Source organism: Nerophis ophidion, linkage group LG11, assembly GCF_033978795.1.
Source record: "Nerophis ophidion isolate RoL-2023_Sa linkage group LG11, RoL_Noph_v1.0, whole genome shotgun sequence".
Lineage (NCBI taxonomy): Eukaryota > Metazoa > Chordata > Actinopteri > Syngnathiformes > Syngnathidae > Nerophis > Nerophis ophidion.
Genome location: NC_084621.1, coordinates 21,493,135 through 21,511,832, shown reverse-complemented (window position 1 = coordinate 21,511,832; position 18,698 = coordinate 21,493,135). Strand labels below are relative to the sequence as shown.

At 35.6% G+C, this 18,698-nt stretch overlaps 13 non-coding genes across 13 annotated transcripts; 4 read left to right on the top strand and 9 right to left on the bottom strand.

Moving 5' to 3' along the window:
- Positions 1 to 199: 199 nt before the first annotated feature.
- Positions 200 to 271, bottom strand: trnaq-cug (transfer RNA glutamine (anticodon CUG)). The gene has a single exon. It is a non-coding gene; the product is annotated as a tRNA-Gln (tRNA).
- A 2,636-nt stretch (positions 272 to 2,907) lies between these two features.
- trnap-agg (transfer RNA proline (anticodon AGG)) lies at positions 2,908 to 2,979 on the bottom strand. The gene has a single exon. It is a non-coding gene; the product is annotated as a tRNA-Pro (tRNA).
- A 1,507-nt stretch (positions 2,980 to 4,486) lies between these two features.
- Positions 4,487 to 4,558, bottom strand: trnap-agg (transfer RNA proline (anticodon AGG)). The gene has a single exon. It is a non-coding gene; the product is annotated as a tRNA-Pro (tRNA).
- A 2,587-nt stretch (positions 4,559 to 7,145) lies between these two features.
- Positions 7,146 to 7,217, bottom strand: trnap-agg (transfer RNA proline (anticodon AGG)). Its single transcript has one exon. It is a non-coding gene; the product is annotated as a tRNA-Pro (tRNA).
- A 1,396-nt stretch (positions 7,218 to 8,613) lies between these two features.
- trnaq-uug (transfer RNA glutamine (anticodon UUG)) lies at positions 8,614 to 8,685 on the bottom strand. Its single transcript has one exon. It is a non-coding gene; the product is annotated as a tRNA-Gln (tRNA).
- A 505-nt stretch (positions 8,686 to 9,190) lies between these two features.
- trnaq-uug (transfer RNA glutamine (anticodon UUG)) lies at positions 9,191 to 9,262 on the top strand. Its single transcript has one exon. It is a non-coding gene; the product is annotated as a tRNA-Gln (tRNA).
- A 1,779-nt stretch (positions 9,263 to 11,041) lies between these two features.
- trnaq-uug (transfer RNA glutamine (anticodon UUG)) lies at positions 11,042 to 11,113 on the bottom strand. Its single transcript has one exon. It is a non-coding gene; the product is annotated as a tRNA-Gln (tRNA).
- Positions 11,114 to 13,157: 2,044 nt separating this feature from the next.
- trnaq-uug (transfer RNA glutamine (anticodon UUG)) lies at positions 13,158 to 13,229 on the bottom strand. The gene has a single exon. It is a non-coding gene; the product is annotated as a tRNA-Gln (tRNA).
- A 636-nt stretch (positions 13,230 to 13,865) lies between these two features.
- Positions 13,866 to 13,937, top strand: trnaq-cug (transfer RNA glutamine (anticodon CUG)). Its single transcript has one exon. It is a non-coding gene; the product is annotated as a tRNA-Gln (tRNA).
- A 1,021-nt stretch (positions 13,938 to 14,958) lies between these two features.
- Positions 14,959 to 15,030, bottom strand: trnaq-uug (transfer RNA glutamine (anticodon UUG)). The gene has a single exon. It is a non-coding gene; the product is annotated as a tRNA-Gln (tRNA).
- A 536-nt stretch (positions 15,031 to 15,566) lies between these two features.
- Positions 15,567 to 15,638, top strand: trnaq-uug (transfer RNA glutamine (anticodon UUG)). Its single transcript has one exon. It is a non-coding gene; the product is annotated as a tRNA-Gln (tRNA).
- A 1,374-nt stretch (positions 15,639 to 17,012) lies between these two features.
- Positions 17,013 to 17,084, bottom strand: trnaq-uug (transfer RNA glutamine (anticodon UUG)). The gene has a single exon. It is a non-coding gene; the product is annotated as a tRNA-Gln (tRNA).
- A 737-nt stretch (positions 17,085 to 17,821) lies between these two features.
- Positions 17,822 to 17,893, top strand: trnaq-cug (transfer RNA glutamine (anticodon CUG)). Its single transcript has one exon. It is a non-coding gene; the product is annotated as a tRNA-Gln (tRNA).
- The last annotated feature ends 805 nt before the right edge of the window (positions 17,894 to 18,698 follow it).

Sequence of the window (18,698 nt, the reverse complement as noted above, 5' to 3'; positions counted from 1 at the left end):
TAAAATCACATAAAAAGACAACTGTGTGTACGAGGGAAAATGTTAGGAATAAAAACATGACTCATGAATTTATAAACGATACAATCTGAAAATGGACAAGTAACTATTCTTCACAGAAATGTTAATAATTTGCAATTTTCACAGAAGCATTAATTAAATGGAGGTGGTATTGAACACTGATCACTCTAATGTTTCAAGAAGGTTCCACCAAGACTTGAACTTGGATCACTGGATTCAGAGTCCAGAGTGCTAACCATTACACCATGGAACCTGTAAATGTACATGTAAAACAATGTGATCCTACAGTACACAGTACTTGATTGGATTTGATAGATTTTCATTGATCCCTTGAGTGTGTGATGTCTGAAAAAAAGTAGGTCGAAGTTTAAAATTAAGTTTTAGGTCAAAAGTAGAAATAAATATGACTAAGTGAGTACGAGGTACAAAGTACTGACTGAAAAAAGGACTTAAAGACTGGAGAGCTTGTCCAGGCTTTGATACCAGGGTCTCTCACACCCAAGGCAAAAATACAGGAGTGGACCAACAAGACCTGGAACAAGTCTTTCCAGCAAAACTCATGAAATGTGAGATTTTTAATAGGGGACACAATCTGGAACTTAATTCCCTATTGCACTTTTATACTTATTTAGATTCACTGACATACCACTGTTATTGATCCATTGAGTGTGTGATGTTTGAAAAAAATGTTCAAATCAAGTCTAAGGTCACAAATACAATGACAACTGTGTGTACGAGGAAGAAAGTTATAATTGCAAAAAGGAGTACTAAAGAGGGCTTGTCCGGGAAATGAAACCAGGACCTCTCGCACCCGAAGCGAGAATCATACGACTAGACCAACAAGCCCTGCATGCAAGGTTGCCCAACTAATCTCATGAAATGTGAAATTAGGAGACACGATCTGAAACGTTGTGGTAAACTTTTAACCAACATTTTAATTTACTACCATTTTCATGAAAATATATCAAACAAATCTTTTACATCCAATCAACTACTGTTTACTGCAGGATAATTCACATCATTTTACAGGTTCCATGGTGTAATGGTTAGCACTTTGGACTTTAAATTCAGTGATCTAAATTCTAGTCTTGGTGGAACCAACTTATAAAACTTGAGTGATTCGTGTTCAGTATGTCCTACATTGAATGTTTTTAGCATGAACAAGGGAGCAAACTAAACGTCGACATGTGTTAAAAGTGATTTTTCAGATTGTGTCTCATCAGAGGATGTTTTTTTTTTTTTTTTAAAGTCTTTGTTTTTCAGGGCTTTTTTGTTTAATATTGTGATTTTCACTTTGTGTGTCAGGGACCCTGAATTCAATACCCGGACAAGTCCTTATGTTTATAAGTACTATTTTTCAATAACAACTGTTTTCCTAATTCGCACAGTTGTTGTTACATTTGTGACTTTAGACTTGATTTTGATATTTTTTTCATTGACATCAATCACTTATGAAATCCATCAAGACATACCAAAGAACAGAATAACTTGCTTATGCTCAGTTGGTTGCACGAAGACTTGAACGTGGATCACTGGGTTCAGAGTCCAGAGTGCTAACCATTACACCATGGAACCTGTAAATGTACATGTAAAACAATGTGATCCTACAGTACACAGTACTTGATTGGATTTGATAGATTGTCATTGATCCCTTGAGTGTGTGATGTCTGAAAAAAATAGGTTGAGGTTTAAAATCAAGTTTTAGGTCAAAAGTAAAAATAAATATGACTAAGTGAGTACGAGGTACAAAGTACTGACTGAAAACAGGATTTAAAAACTTTAGAGCTTATCCAGGATTTGAAACCAGGGTCTCTCACACCCAAAGCAAAAATAAAGGAGTGGATAAACAAGACCTGGAAGAAGTCTTTCCAGAAAATCTCATGAAATTTGAGATTTTAATAGAGGACACAATCCAAAATTAGGTTATTTTTTTGCACTTTTACACATGTTTAGTTTCATTGACATTTTCATACATAGATAAACTGAGGGTTACCAGCTCATTCCTTACACATAAGGGATTATCAGGGAATAGCGCGAAGATGTAATCTTAGTGCCACCCGGGAGTTTAATCAATGTCACTTGACAGCATCACACTTGCCAACCCTACCAACTTTTTCGGGAACCTCCCATCATGAATAGCAAATATTCTCTCAAAAGTCTGCTGGTTTTCACTCACACAACAACAATAAGGACAAACTGTGATGGCAATGTCGTTAGCGCTCTCCACAAACTATGCGGACTGCTTTCCAGTTCCGTCACATTTTGTATGTGGCTTCTGTGGAAACACGTAAGTGACTATAAGGCATACTTGTTCAACAGCCATACAGGTCACACTGAAGGTGCGGGTTTAAACAATTGTAACACTCTTACTAATATGCGCCACACTGTGAACCCACACCAAACAAGAACGACAAAACACATTTCGGGAGAACATCTGCACCGTAACACAACATAAACACAACAGAACAAATACCCAGAATCCCATGCATCACTAACGCTTTAGGGCGGGCTTGGGTGGGGGCGGGCGGGGTTTGGTGGTAGCTGGGGTGTATAATGTAGCCCCAAAAGCTTGTCCAGGTTTTGAACCCAGATCGTCTCTCACACCCTCAGCAAGAAGGATACGACGATACTAAGAAGTCCTGCAACGAGAATTAACAACAAACATTATGAAATGTCAACTTGAAACTTGATTACCTTATTGAACGTTTATACTTATTTAGATTCACAGACATTTTCATACATAAATGAACTAAGGGTTACCAGCTCAGTCCAAGAACAAACTGTGGTCATAAATGTAGGTACCACAGTGTTTGATAAGTCATGAATGTAACAACAACTGTGTGTACAAGAAAGACAAGTTGTGATTAAAAGTAGGACTAATAAAAATGAGGGCTTGTCCGGGAATTGAACCCGGGACCTCTCGCACCCTAAGCGAGAATCATACGACTAGACCAACAAGCCTTAAAGGTACGATGGCAAACATCTTTTAAAAAAGTTTTAATCTTTTAATAGGGGATACAATCTTAAACTGTGCTTTTAACACATTTTGATTGACTACCATTTTCATGCATAAATAAACTGAAACTGTGTGTACGAGGAAGAAAGTTAAGATTGTAAACAAGACTTATAAACCCAAGGTCTTGTCTGGAAATTTAACCTGAATCAATATCATTAGACAGGACTGACAAGCCCTAAAAATGAATGTGGCAAAAAAAAAAAAGGAATTAAAGCTTTTTTTTTTTTTTAGTTATTAGGAGTGTATTGGTACACAAATAGTTCAGTTCGGTACATACCTCAGTTTAGAGGTCACGATTCGGTTCATTTTCAGTACAGTAAGAAAACAAAAAATTATAATTTTTGGGGGGTTATTTATTTACTAAATTTGTAAACAATGACTTTATCCTTTTAACATTGGGAACACTATAATAATTCTGCCCACGTTAATCCACATTAAACTGCCTCAACTTGTTGCTCAGAGTAAATAAAATGACAAAACTTTTCTTCTACATATAAAAAGTGCAACATTAAACAGTTTCAAATCAACTCATTTTTAATTTATTACAGCATTTGGGAAGCCTGTAGTTGATTTTTATTATGTAAATGTTATATTTTTGTCAACATGTGATAGCAGGAACCCTGCCATTCAAAACTAGGCTGCTACATTACAAATAATTAATGTAACTATTGCTAAAAAAAAATAGTAGGATAGCAATAGTCCAGGGTGTACCCTGCCTTCCGCCCGATTGTAGCTGAGATAGGCGCCAGCACCCCCCGCGACCCCGAAAGGGAATAAGCGGTAGAAAATGGATGGATGGAAGGATAGCAATAGGAGAGACTATTCATCCCTGAACACCATGGAGTTCATATAGGCTTTATGATGCACTTACATTATTATATCACTAGCACACACACACACACACACACACACACACACACACACACACACACACACACACACACACACACACACACACACACACACACACACACACACACACACACACCGAACAATGAACTAGCGTTATGCTAAAAGCTATATAGCCATCACCTCAAACCAGGACTCCGAGCGAGCTAGTGACTGTAGACTTGATTTTAAACTTTTCTTTCACTTTTCCAGAGGACACATAATCAAGGGATCAATGTAAAAATCTACAAAATCAAATACAGTTGGTTCTTAATTTACAAGCTCTATTTGTTCTAGGACTGATTTTGTAAACCCTTATTTATTTGTGCATGAAGATGGTAGTAAATTTAATTTTTAGTTAAAAAATGGTGTCCCCTATTAAACATTTGTTCAGCAATAAATGATTTATTAACGTGGATTAACATTGAAAAACATTCGGGTGTTACCATTTAGTGGTCAATTGTATGGAATATGTACTGTACTGTGCAATCTACTAATAAAAGTTTCAATCAATCAAGAACGAGAAAGACAAGTTACGATTAAAAATTGGACTTAAAAACATAAGGGCTTGTCCGGGAATTAAACCCGGGACCTCTCGCACCCTAAGCGAGAATCATACGACTAGACCAACAAGCCTTTAAGGTGTTTTGGAAAACATCTTTTAAAAATGTTTGAATATTTTAATGGGGGCCACAATCTGAAACTGAGCTTTTAACACATATTTTGATTGACTACCATTTTCATGCATTAATAAACTGAGGGTTTACCACCTCAGTCCTAGAACTAATAGAGCTCGTAAGTTGAGACACAACTGTATTTATTTCGGAGATTTTTATTGACCAGTATTGTGGCGCTAAAGCAAGTTCATGGTTTTGAATTTTGTGTCAGGATCCTCCCTTATGACATTTTAGCTGAAAAATGTTTTCCTAAAAATAAATTTTTCTGCTATTTTCAGGTTTTATTGGGACTCCTGATAATTTTTCGAGACATCTCCTACAACTACAGGACCAGTATTGTGCTACTGAAGCAAGTCTGTTCTTAAATTTTTTTGTAAGGCTCCACCCTCCACGAAATTTTAGCGAAAAAAAGTTTTCCAAAAATGTGCATTTTCTGCCATTTTTGGTACTCCTGATGACCTTACAAGACATCTCCTACAACTTCAGGACCAGTAATGTGCTGCTGAAGCATATCTGTTTTCTTTGTATTTTGTTTTAATGCAAGTTGGTTCCACCAAGACTTGAACTTGGATCACTGGATTCAAAGTCCAGAATGCTAAACATTACACCCTGGAACCGGTATAATCCTCCAAATTACCATGCAGTAAACATTACTTGATTGCACATTACAGATTTGTTTGATATTTTTTCATGAAAATAGTACTAAACTAAAAATCCGAGACAGAGGGACGCTTCAAGCTGATGACTTTGAACTTAATTTTGAACTTGTATCTCCTTTATTTTGACATCACACACTCAAGGAATCAATGACAATCTATCAAATCATAACAAGTACTGTGTACTGTAGGATCACATTGTTTTACTCACTCTGGCCTCTGAATCCAGGGATCCAAGTTCAAGTCTTGGTGGAACCTTCTTGTAACATTAGAGTGATTGGTGATCGCCCTTTGAATATTTAAAAAAAAGAGAGTGAATCCAAATTTAGCTGAAAAGTACAATGTTGTAGTGCAGTTTCAGATTGTGCTCCTTTTATGTTTATAAATCCTATTTTTATTTACATCATTTGTCAGTTTTATATTGTGTCCCCTATTAAAAGTTTTAAAACAATTTAAAATATTTGACACATTATATTTCAGGGCTTTTTGGTATTCGGGAGTGAGAAGTAGTATATTCATAAATCCTCTTTTCAATCATAACTTGCCTCCTCACACACACAGTGATGTTAGACCTGATTTGGACCATTTTATGAGACATCACACACTCTAGGGATCCAGAATAATCCAATGATATTCTTTAGTTGCCACTTAACTATTTCAGGTTGGTTCCACCAAGACTTGAACTTGGAACACTTGATTCAAAGTCCAGAGGAATGCGAGCGAGCTAGTGACTCTAAACTTGGTTTTGAACTTTTATTTCACTTTTCCAGAGGGCACATAATCAAGGGATCAATTAAAATCTAAAAAATCAAATACAGTTGGTTCTTAATTTAAAAGCTCTATTTGTTCTAGGACTGATTTTGTAAACCCTTATTTATTTGTGCATGAAGATGGTAGTGAATTACATTTTTAGTTACAAAATGGTGTCCCCTATTAAACATTTGTTCAGCAATCCATGTATTGATTAACGTGGACCCCGACATAAACAAGTTGAAAAACATTCGGGTGTTACCATTTAGTGGTCAATTGTACGGAATATGTACTGTACTGTGAAATCTACTAATAAAAGTTTAAATCAATCAATCAACCAAAATCCTGTTGCAGGGTTTATTGGTCTTGGACAAGTCCTTGTGTTCAAATCATAAGATAATTTGCAGGTTCCATGGTGTAATGGTTAGCACTTTGGACTTTGAATCTAGTGATCGAAGTTCATGTCTTGGTGGAACCATCTTGCAGTATTTCATTGGACAATTTTCATTGTTTGCTTTAGTGCATACCTTCAGGAAATAGGATCAAAATTTTTTACAATGAAGTTCACAGTCAAAATTAAAACGAAATATGACTATGTGTGTACAAGGTGAAAAGTAATGACTGAAAACAGGATTTAAAGACCTAAAACCTTGTCCAGGATTTGAACCCAGACCATCCCTCACACTCTGAGCAAGAAGAATACGACAATACTAAGAAGTTCTGGAACGAGGCTTACCAAAAAATGTTATGAAATGTCAACTTTTAATAGAGGACACAATCTGAAACTTGATTACCTTATTTCACTTTTATACTATATATATATATATATATATATATATATATATATATATATATATATATATATATATATATATATATATATATATATATATATATATATATATATATATATATATATATATATATATATATATATATATATATATATATATATATATATATATATATAGATTCACTGACATTTTCATACATAGATGAACTAAGGGTTACCAGCTCAGTCCTAGAACAAACTGTGGTCATAAATGTAGGTACCACTGTATTTGATAAGTCTCGAATGTAACAACAACTGTGTGTACAAGAAAGACAAGTTATGATTAAAAATAGGACTTACAGACATAAGGGCTTGTCCGGGAATTGAACCCGGGACCTCCCGCAACCTAAGCGAGAATCATACCACTAGACCAACAAGCCTTAAAATCACAATGGAAAACATCTTTTAAAAAGGTTGTAATCTTTTAATAGGGGCCACAATCTGAAACTGTGGTTTTAACACATATTTTGATGGACTACCATTTTCATGCACAAATAAACTGAGGGTTTACCACCTCAGTCCTAGAACTAATAGAGCTCGTAAGTTGAGACACAACTGTATTTATTGCAGAGATTTTTATTGACCAGTATTGTGGCGCTAAAGTAAGTCCGTGGTTTTGAATTTTTGTGTAAGGATCCTCCCTTATGACAATTTAGCAAAACTATTTTTTCCTAAAAATTTATTTTTCTGCTATTTTCAGGTTTTATTGGGACTCCTGATGATGTTTCGAGACATCTCCTACAACTACAGGACCAGTATTGTGCTGCTGAAGCAAGTCTGTTCTCAATTTTTTTTTTTAAAAGGGTCCACCCTCACGAAATTTTAGCAAAATTTTTTTTCCAAAAATGTTAATTTTCTGCCATTTTTGGTACTCCTGATGACCTTACAATACATCTCCTTTAACTTCAGGACCAGTAATGTACTGCTGAAACAAGTACGTTTTCTTGTATTTTGTTTTAATTCAAGTTGGTTCCACCAAAACTTGAACTGAGATCACTGGATTCAAAGTCCAGGGTGCTAACCATTACTCCATGTAACCTGTATAATCCCCCAAATTATCATGCAGTAAACATTACTTGATTGGATATAACAGATTTGTTTGATATTTTTTCATGAAAATGGTAGTAAACTAAAAATCCGAGACAGAGGGATGCTTCAAGCTGACGACTTTCCCGCAGGTTAGATTTTTGACTGTGAACTTAATTTTGAACTTGTATCTCCTTTATTTTGACATCACACACTCAAGGGATAAATGACAATCTATCAAATCCAATCAAGTACTGTGTACTGTAGGATCACATTGTTTTACTCACTCTGGCCTCTGAATCCAGGGATCCAAGTTCAAGTCTTGGTGGAACCTTCTTGTAACATTGAGTGATTGGTGATCGCCCTTTGAATATTTTTAAAAAAGAGAGTGAATCCAAATTTAGCTAAAAAGTACAATATTGTACTGCAGTTTCAGATTGTGCTCCTTATATGTTTATATGTCCTGTTTTTAGTCACATCGTTTGTCAGTTTTAGATTGTGTCCATTATTAAGTTTTAAAAAAAATTCTAGATATTTGACACATTATTTTTCAGGGCTTTTTAGGCTTCGGATGTGAGAAGTAGTACATTCATAAATCCTCTTTTCAATCATTATTTTCCTCCTCATACACACAGTTATTGAATTTGTGATGTTAGACCTGAATTTGACCATTTTATTGGTCATCACACACTCGAGGGATCCATAATAACCCAACGGTTTTCCTTAATCGACCCCTTATCCACTGCAAGTTGGTTCCACCAAGACTTGAACTTGGATCACTGAATTCAAAGTCCAGAGTGCTAACCATTACACCATGGAACCTGTAAACCTAGGTGTTCTCAAGTCTTGTTTTCAATCATGGACCCGTCCCTCGTACACACACTTGTTGTTACATTTGTGACTCTAGACTTGGTTTTGAACTTTTATTTCACATTTCCAGAGGGCGCAGAATCAAGGGATCAATGAAAATCTACAAAATTGGTACAGTTGGTTCTTATTTTACAAGCTCTATTTGTTCTAGGACTGATCTTGTAAACCCTTATGTATTTGTGCATGAATATGGTAGTGAATTTTATTTATAGTTAAAAGATTGTATCCCCTATTAAATATTTGTTCAGCAATCCATGAATTGATTAACGTGGACCCCAACTAAAACAAGTTGAAAAACATATTCGGGTGTTACCATTTAGTGGTCAATTGTACGGAATATGTACTGTACTGTGCAATCTACTAATAAAAGTTTCAGTCAATCAATCAATCAAAATCCTGTTGCAGTTTGTTGGTCTTGGACAAGTCACTGTGTTAAAATTAGAGTCTGATTTTTGCAGGTTCCATGGTGTAATGGTTAGCACTCTGGACTTTGAATCCAGTGATCCAAGTTCAAGTCTTGGTGGAACCAACTTGCAGTATTTAAGGGGGCAATTCCTATTGATTGCTTTAGTGCATACCCTCAGAAAATAGGATAAAAATAGTTTACAATGAAGTTCACAGTCAAAAGTAGAAAGAAATATGACTATGTGTGTACGAGATAAAAAGTAATGACTGAAAACAGGATTTAAAGACATAAAAGCTTGTCCAGGATTTGAACCCAGACCATCTCTCACACTCTGAGCAAGAAGGATACGATGATACAAAGAAGTCCCGGAACGAGACTTTCCAACACATGTTATGAAATGTCAACTTTTAATAGGGGACACAATCTGAAACTTGATTACCTTATTGCACTTTTATACTTATTTAGATCCACTGACATTTTCATACATAGATGAACTAAGGGTTACCAGCTCAGTCCTAGAACAAACTGTGGTCATAAATTTAGGTAACACTGTATTTGATAATTCTCGAATGTAACAATAAAACTGTGTGTACGAGAAAGACAAGTCATGATTAAAAATGGGACTTACAAACACAAGGGCTTCTCCGGGAATTGAACCCAGGACCTCTCGCACCCTAAGCAAGAATCATACGACTAGACCAACAAGCTATTAATAAATAAACGCAAACATCTATTAAAAATGTTTTAATGTTTTGATAGGGTACACAATCTGAAACTGCACTTTTAACACATATTTTGATTGACTACCATTTTCATGCATAAATAAACTGAGGGTTTACCACCTCAGTCCTAGAACTAATAGAGCTCGTAAGTTGAGACACAACTGTATTTATTTGGGGGATTTTTATTGACCAGTATTGTGGCGCTAAAACAAGTCCGTGGTTTTGAATTTTAGTGTAAGCATCCTCCCTTACGACATTTTAGCAACAAAAGGTTTTCCTAAAAATTCCTTTTTCTGCTGTTTTCGGGTTTTATCGGGACTCCTGATGATGTTTTGATACATCTCCTACAACTACAGGACCACTATTGTGCTGCTGAAGCAAGTCTGTTTTCTTTGTATTTTTTTTTAATGCAAGTTGGTTCCACCAAGACTTGAACTTAGATCACTGGATTCAAAGTCCAGAGTGCAAACCCCCAAAATGATCATGCAGTAAACATTACTTGATTGGATATAACATATTTTTTTGATATTTTTTCATGAAAATGGTAGTAAACTAAAAATCCGAGACAGAGGGATACTTCAGGCTGACGACTTTCCGCAGGTTAAATTTTTGACTGTGAACTTAATTTTGAACTTGTATCTCCTTTATTTTGACATCACACACTCAAGGAATCAATGACAATCTATCAAATCATAACAAGTACTGTGTACTGTAGGATCACATTGTTTTACTCACTCTGGCCTCTGAATCCAGGGATCCAAGTTCAAGTCTTGGTGGAACCTTCTTGTAACATTAGAGTGATTGGTGATGGCCCTTTGAATATTTTAAAAAAAGAAAGTGAATCCAAATTTAGCTAAAAAGTACAATATTGAACCGCAGTTTCAGATTGTGCTCCTTGTATGTTTATAAGTCCTGTTTTTAGTCATATCATTTGTCGGATTAAGATTCTGTCCCCTATTAAAAGTTTTAAAAAAATTCAAGATATTTGACACATTGTTTTTCAGAGAAGTCGTATATTCATAAATCCTCTTTTCAATCATAACTTTCCTCCTCATACACACAGTTGTTGTTAAATTTGTGACGTTAGACCTGATTTTGAACATTTTATGAGACATCACACACTCGAGGGATCCATAATAACCCAACGGTATTCCTTAGTTCCCACTTAACTAATGCAAATTGGTTCCACCAAGACTTGAACTTGGATCACTGGATTCAAAGTCCAGAGTGTTAACCATTACACCATGGAACTTGTAAATATAAGTGCAAAGTTCTAACCCATTTTCAGATTGTGTCCCCTATATGTTCTCAAGTCTTGTTTTCAATCATGGATCTGTCCCTCGTACACACATTTGTTGTTACATTTGTGACTCTAGACTTGGTTTTGAACTTTTATTTTACTTTTCCGGAGGGCACAGAATTAAGGGATCAATGAAAATCTACAAAATTGGTACAGTTGGTTCTCAATTTTCAAACTCTATTTGTTCTAGGACTGATCTTGGAAACCCTTATTTATTAGTGCATGAAGATGGTAGCGAATTTTATTTTTAGTTAAAAGATTGTGTCCCCTATTAAATATTTGTTCAGCAATCCATGAATTGATTAACGTGGACCCCGACTTAAACAAGTTGAAAAACATATTCGGGTGTTGCCATTTAGTGGTCAATTGTACGGAATATGTACTGTACTGTGGAATCTACTAATGAACGTTTCAATCAATCAATCAATCAATCAAAATCCTTTTGCAGGGTTTATTGATCTTGGACAAGTCCTTGTGTTCAAATTATTTTAGGATTGTGTAGGTTCCATGGTGTAATGGTTAGCACTCTGGGCTTTGAATCTAGTGATCCAAATTCAAGTCTTGGTGGAACCAACTTGCAGTATTTAAGTGGACAATACTCATTGATTGCTTTAGTCCATACCCTCAGAAAATAAGATAAAAATTGTGTACAATGAAGTTCACAGTCGAAAGAAATATAACTATGTGTGCATGAGATAAAAGTAATGACTGAAAACAGGACTTAAAGACATGAAAGCTTGTCCAGGATTTAAACACAGACCATCTCTCACACTCTGAGCAAGAAGAATACGATGATACTAAGAGTACCTGGAACGATATTTACCAACAAATGTTATGAATTGTGAGATTTTAATAGCAGACACAATCTGAAACTTGATTAACTCTTTGCACTTTTATACTAATTTAGATTCACTGACATGTTCATACATAGATGAACTAAGGGTTACCAGCTCAGTCCTAGAAAAAACTGTGGTCATAAATATAGGTACCACTGTGTTTGATAAGTCTCGAATGTAACAACAACTGTGTGTACAAGAAAGACAAGTTATGATTAAAAATAGGACTTATAAACATAAGGGTTTGTCCGGAATTTAACCCAGGACCTCTCGCACCCTAAGCGAGAATCATATGACTAGACCAACAAGCCGTAAAAACATAATGGCAAACATCTTTTAAAAATGTTTTAATCTTTTATTAGGGGCCACAATCTGAAACTGTGCTTTTAACACATATTTTGATTGACTACCATTTTCATGCATAAATAAACTGAGGGTTTACCACCTCAGTCCTAGAACTAATAGAGCTCGTAAGTTGACACACAACTGTATTTATTTCAGAGATTTATATTGATTTTATTGATCTCTTGAGTGTTTGATGTATGAAATATTAAGGGAAAAGTTTAAAGTCACAACTGTAAAGACATTTGTGTGTACGAGGGAACAAATTCTTACTAAAAACAGGACTTATAAACATAAGAGAACAGATAGAAACTGGACTACAACACTGTACTTTTAAGCCAAATTTAAACTCACTCCAATATCACAAGAAAGTTCAACCAAGACTTGAACTTGGATCACTGGATTCAGAGTCCAGAGTGCAAACCATTACACCATGGATGTGCATGTAAAACAATGTGATCCTACAGTACAAAGTACTTGATTAGATTTGAAAGATTGTCATTGATCCCTTCAGTGTGTGATATCTGCAAAAATAATCAAAATCAAGTCTAAAGTCACAAATGTAACAACAACTGTGTGTACCAGGAGAAAAGTTCTGATTGTAAATAAGACTTATAAACACAAGGGCTCGTCTGGAAATTGAATTTCTTTAGAATAGACCAACAAGCCCTGAAAATGAATGTGGCGAATATATAAACTTTTACTACGGACCACAATACCAAACTGCACTTTTAACACAATCCTGAATTTAAATTTGATTTATATTTCATGGAAGAGATAATCAAATGGATCATACTGAACACAAAAATTGTACAAGTTGGTTCCACCAAGACTAGAACTTGGATCACTGGATTCAAAGTCCAGAGTGCTAACCATTACACCATGGAACCTGTATCTACTCAGGCAAAAGCAAATGATCCAACAGAAAACAGTATTCATGAAATTTAATAGATTTTCATTGACACCTTGAGTGTAAGTTGTCAGGAAAATGTAGGGAAACGTTTAAATCAAGTTTAAGTGAAAAAAAAAACAAGACTTGTGACTGAGTGTACGACAGGGGAGTCCCCAGACATATTTCACTGGGGCACGTGCCCCACTGTTGATCTGCAGTGCCCCAGTAAAAATTTCACCAATAATAAAAACCGCTTCAGTTTTAAGTCTACATAACATAGACAACAGCGCACATACTACTTAGTATGGTAATTGTTTGCTACTGTATTCACTCCACGTAACAATGAGCACATGGTTAATTAATATGGTAATTTATTCACGTGTGGATCGAGACTTCAGTTGAGAGAGAGAGAAAGAGAGAGAGAGTTAGAGAGAGAGAGAGGATGAGAGATCAAAGATCCATACAACATAATCTGGTATGATTTCATAATTTAAAGCACTATTTATGTATTTTTTATGATAAATAAGTGCTAAAAATGTTTTTGCTTGCGCGCTTTGCACGCTCACATGAATTATTTGTGCCCCAGGTGTGCCCCAGTACTGTAGGATCACATTGTTTTACATGTACATTTACAGGTTCCATGCTGTAATGGTTAGCACTCTGGACTCTGAATCCAGTGATCCAAGTTCAAGTCTTGGTGGAACCTTTTTTTGACATTAAGAATGATTAGTGTTTAGTACAACCTGACATCATTCATTTTTACATGAAAAAAGAAATTAGTCTAAATTTGGCTTAAAAGTACAATGTTGTAATGCAGTTTCTAATCGTGCTCTTATGTTTATTAGTCCTGTTTTTAGTAAGAACTTGTTCCCTCGTACACACACTTGTCTTTACATTTGTGACTTTAAACTTTTATATCAATATTCCATACATCACACACTCAAGAGATCAATAAAAATCTCTGAAAAAAATACAGTTGTGTCTCAACTTACGAGCTCTATTAGTTCTAGGACTGAGGTGGTAAACCCTCAGTTTATTTATGCATGAAAATGGTAGTCAATCCAAATATGTGTTAAAAGCACAGTTTCAGAATGTGTCCCCTAATAAAACATTGTAAAATTTTTAAAAGATGTTCGCTATTTCGTATTTTAGGCTTGTTGGTCTAGTCGTATGATTCTCGTTTAGGGTGCGAGAGGTCCCGTGTTCAATTCCCGGACAAACCCTTATGTTTGTAAGTCCCATTTTTAATCATAACTTGTCTTTCTTGTACACACAGTTGTTGTTACATTCGAGACTTATCAAATACAGTGGTACCTAAATTTATGACCACAGTTTGTTCTAGGACTGAGCTGGTAACCCTTAGTTCATCTATGTATGAAAATGTCAGTGAATCTAAATAAATATAAAAGTGCAAAAAGGTTCTCAAGTTTCCGATTGTGTCCCCTATTAAAATTTCAAATTTCATAACATTCGCTGGTAAGTCTCGTTCCAGGACTTCTTAGTAGTCGTATCCTTCTTGCTCAGAGTGTGAGAGATGGGTTCAAATCCTGGACAAGCTTTTATGTCTTTAAGTCCTGTTTTCAGTCACTACTTTTTACCTCATTCACACATAGTCATATTTCTTTCTATTTTTGACTGTGAACTTCATTGTAAACTATTTTTATCCTATTTTCTGAAGGCATACACTAAAGCAATCAATGAAAAATGTCCACTTAAATACTGCAAGTTGGTTCCACCAAGACTTGAACTTGGATCACTGGATTCAAAGTCCAGAATGCTAACCATTACACCATGGAACCTACACGTTCCTAAAATAATTTGAACACAAGGACTCGTCCAAGATCAACAAACCCTGCAACAGGATTTTGATTGATTGAAGCTTTTATTAGTAGATTGCACAGTACAGTACATATTCCGTACAATTGACCACTAAATGGTAACACCCGAATACGTTTTTCAACTTGTTTAAGTCGGGGTCCACGTTAATCAATTCATGGATTGCTGAACACAAGTTTGATAGGGGACACAATATTTTAACTAAAAATTAAATTCACTACCATCTTCATGCACAAATAAAATTTGGGTTTACAAGATCAGTCCTAGAACAAATAGAGCTTGTAAAGTAAGAACCAACTGTATTTGATTGTGCAGATTTTCATTTATCCCTTGATCATGTGCCCTCTGGAAAAGTGAAATAAAAGTTCAAAACCAAGTCTAAAGTCAAAAATGTAACAAGTGTGTGTACGAGGGACAGATCCATGATTGAAAACAGGACTTAAGAACATACAGGGGACACAATCTAAAACTGCGTTAAAACATTGCACTTATGTTTACAGGTTCCATGGTGTAATGGTTAGCACTCTGGACTTTGAATCCAGTGATCCAAGTTCAAGTCTTGGTGGAACCAACTTGTACAACTGAAGTGGATACTATTCAGAGTGTCCTGCAGCATGAAAAAGAGAGCACCTCAAATGTTGATAAAAGTGCAATTTTAGATCGTTTCTTATTAGAAGATATTTTTCAATTATACGTTTTTTCATTTGTGACTTTTGACTTGATTTTGATAATTTTTTCATTGACATCACTCACTTATGGGATCCATAAAAACTAGGGGTGTAAAGTAAAACAAATAAGGTTTTATGCCTTTTTTGTCAAAGACAACTTTGTTTTTTATAGTAAAACTGAAATATGCAGTATTTAGATGGATAGATAGATAGATAAATAGACAGATAGACAGTTTTCATGTTGCAGCGTTTTGCACAGTTTTTTTTATTTATTAGAAGTGTGGCAGTGTTTGTGTTGAATTTCCTTGGGAAAAACTTAACCGCGCAACGAGTGGCTCAAACCCACGACCCTGAGATCAAGATTCTCATTCTCTACCGACTGAACTAGCCGGGCCTACATTGTTGACCTTGATATTTAATCGTGACTGTACAAAAATATTAATGTAGCATTTTGTGTTACATCGTTTCGTGTTGATGGCGTTTTGTGTTACGGTCAAGTTGCGCCATTTCGTGTTGCAGCTGTTGTAGCATTTTGTATTGCGACGTTTCGTGTTGTCGGCATTTCATGTTGCAGGGTTTTGGGTTGAGCCATTTTAGTTAGTAGAAGAATATGAACTCGAACATCGTTACTTTTTTTTATTGATTTATTAAAAGTGTCGCACTATCTCGTGTTGAATTTCCTTGGCAAAATTCAATCGCCCAACGTGGGGCTCGAAATCACGACCCTGAGATTAAGAGTCTCACGCTCTACCTTGATGAATGATTGTTACTGTTGCGATGTTTCGTGCCACGACATTTCGTGTTGTCGGCATTTCATCTTGCGTTGTTTCATGTTGCAGCGTTTTGGGTTGAGCCATTTTAGTTTTCGGGTGCAGCATTTTGGGATTTTGCCATTTAATATTTCATACATCAAACACTCAAGAGATCAATAAAAACATCCAAAATAAATACAGTTGTGTCTCAACTTACGAGCTCTATTTGTTCTAGGACTGAGGTGGTAAACCCTCAGTTTATTTCTATGCTGAGTAAGAAGGACCATCAAGACAGAATAGGAATAAAGAGGGGGATGTATCCCTTTCACATTCCAATGACTAAAACAATACAAACTTCTGTAGACAAAGAGAAACTGGTATACAGAATATATATTGAAAAGTACTAGCTGATCCAAACATGACTATGAATAAAGAAAGGACTCTTAAACATATATGAATTCTCCAAAATATTTTATCAATAACAGTATTATTAATGATTACCATAGTACTTAATTTACCGTAAATTGGTTCCACCAAGACTTGAACTTGGATCACTGGATTCAAAGTCCAGAGTGTTAACCATTACACCGTGGAACCTGTATTTAAATACAAAAATATCATGCAGTAAAGAGGACTTGAATGGATATAATAGATTTGTTCATGAAAATGGTAGTAAATTAAAATGTTGGTCAAAAGTTTGCCACAACATTTCAGATTGTGTCCCCTAATTTCACATTTCATGAGATCAGTTGGGGAAATATTCATGCAGGGCTTGTTGGTCTAGTCGTATGATTCTCGCTTCGGGTGCGAGAGCTCCCGGGTTCAATTCCCGAACAAACCCTCTTTAGTACTCCTTTTTGCAATCATAACTTTCTTCCTCATACACACAGTTGTTATTGTATTTGTGACTTTAGACTTGATTTGAAATTTTTTTTCAAACATCACACACTCAAGGGATCAATAAGTATAAAAGTGTAATAAAGTAATCAAGTTTCAGATTGAGTCCCCTATCAAAATTTGACGTTTCATTTGATTTTCTGTAAAGACTTGTTCCAGGTCTTGTTGGTCCACTCCTGTATTTTTGCTTAAGGTATGAGAGACCCTGGTATCAAATCCTGGAGAAGCTCTTAAGTTGTTAAGTCCTGTTTTCAGTCAGTACTTTGTACCTCGTACTCACTTAGTCATATTTATTTTTAGTTTTGACCTAAAACTTGATTTTAAACTTCGACCTATGTTTTTCAGACATCACACACTCAAGGGATCAATGACAATCTATCAAATCCAATCAAATACTGTGTACTGTAGGATCACATTGTTTTACATGTACATTTACAGGTTCCATGGTGTAATGGTTAGCACTCTGGACTCTGAATCCAGTGATCCAAGTTCAAGTCTTGGTGGAACCTTCTTGAAACATTGAAGTCATTAGTGTTTAATATCACCTCCATTTGATTTATGCACCTGTGAAAAATGCAAATAAACAACATCTCTGTGAAGAATAGTTTCTTGTCCATTTTCAGATTGTGTCCCTTATATGTTTATGAGTCATGTTTTTATTCCTACCTTTTTACGTCATAGACACAGTTGTCTTTTTATGTGATTTTAAACTTTCTAAGCTTTATATGCGCTCTTTATTGATTATTACTGTACAAAAAGAAAATTGTTGTTAATTAAGTGAGTTTAGCAGAAGAAAGCAAACTCGCACATCGCTACAGTTTTTTTTTTATTGATTTATTTGAAGTATCGCACTGTCTCATGTTGAATTTCCTTGGCAAAAGTCAATCACCCAACATGGGGCTCAAACCCACGACACGGAGATTAAGAGTCTCATGCTTTACCGACTGAGCTAGCCGGGCCTCAATCGTGAATCTTAATTCATGATTGTTACTGTACAAAAATGTTCATGTAGCATTTTGTGTTGACTGCGTTTTGTATTATGATGTTTCATGATTTGGGTGGCGCTATTTCAAGTTGCGCCGTTTGGTGTCACAACTGTTGCAGCATTTCGTGTTGCGACGTTTCTTGCCACGACATTTCGTGTTGTCGGCATTTCATGTTGCGTTGTTTCATGTTGCAGCGTTTTGGGTTGAGCCATTTTAGTTTTCGGGTGCAGCATTTTGTGCTGTTGGCGTTTAAGTTTGAAGCGTTTCATGTCACGTTGTTATGTGTTGCGGCGTTTCTTCGCCACATATGCGCTCTTTATTGATTATT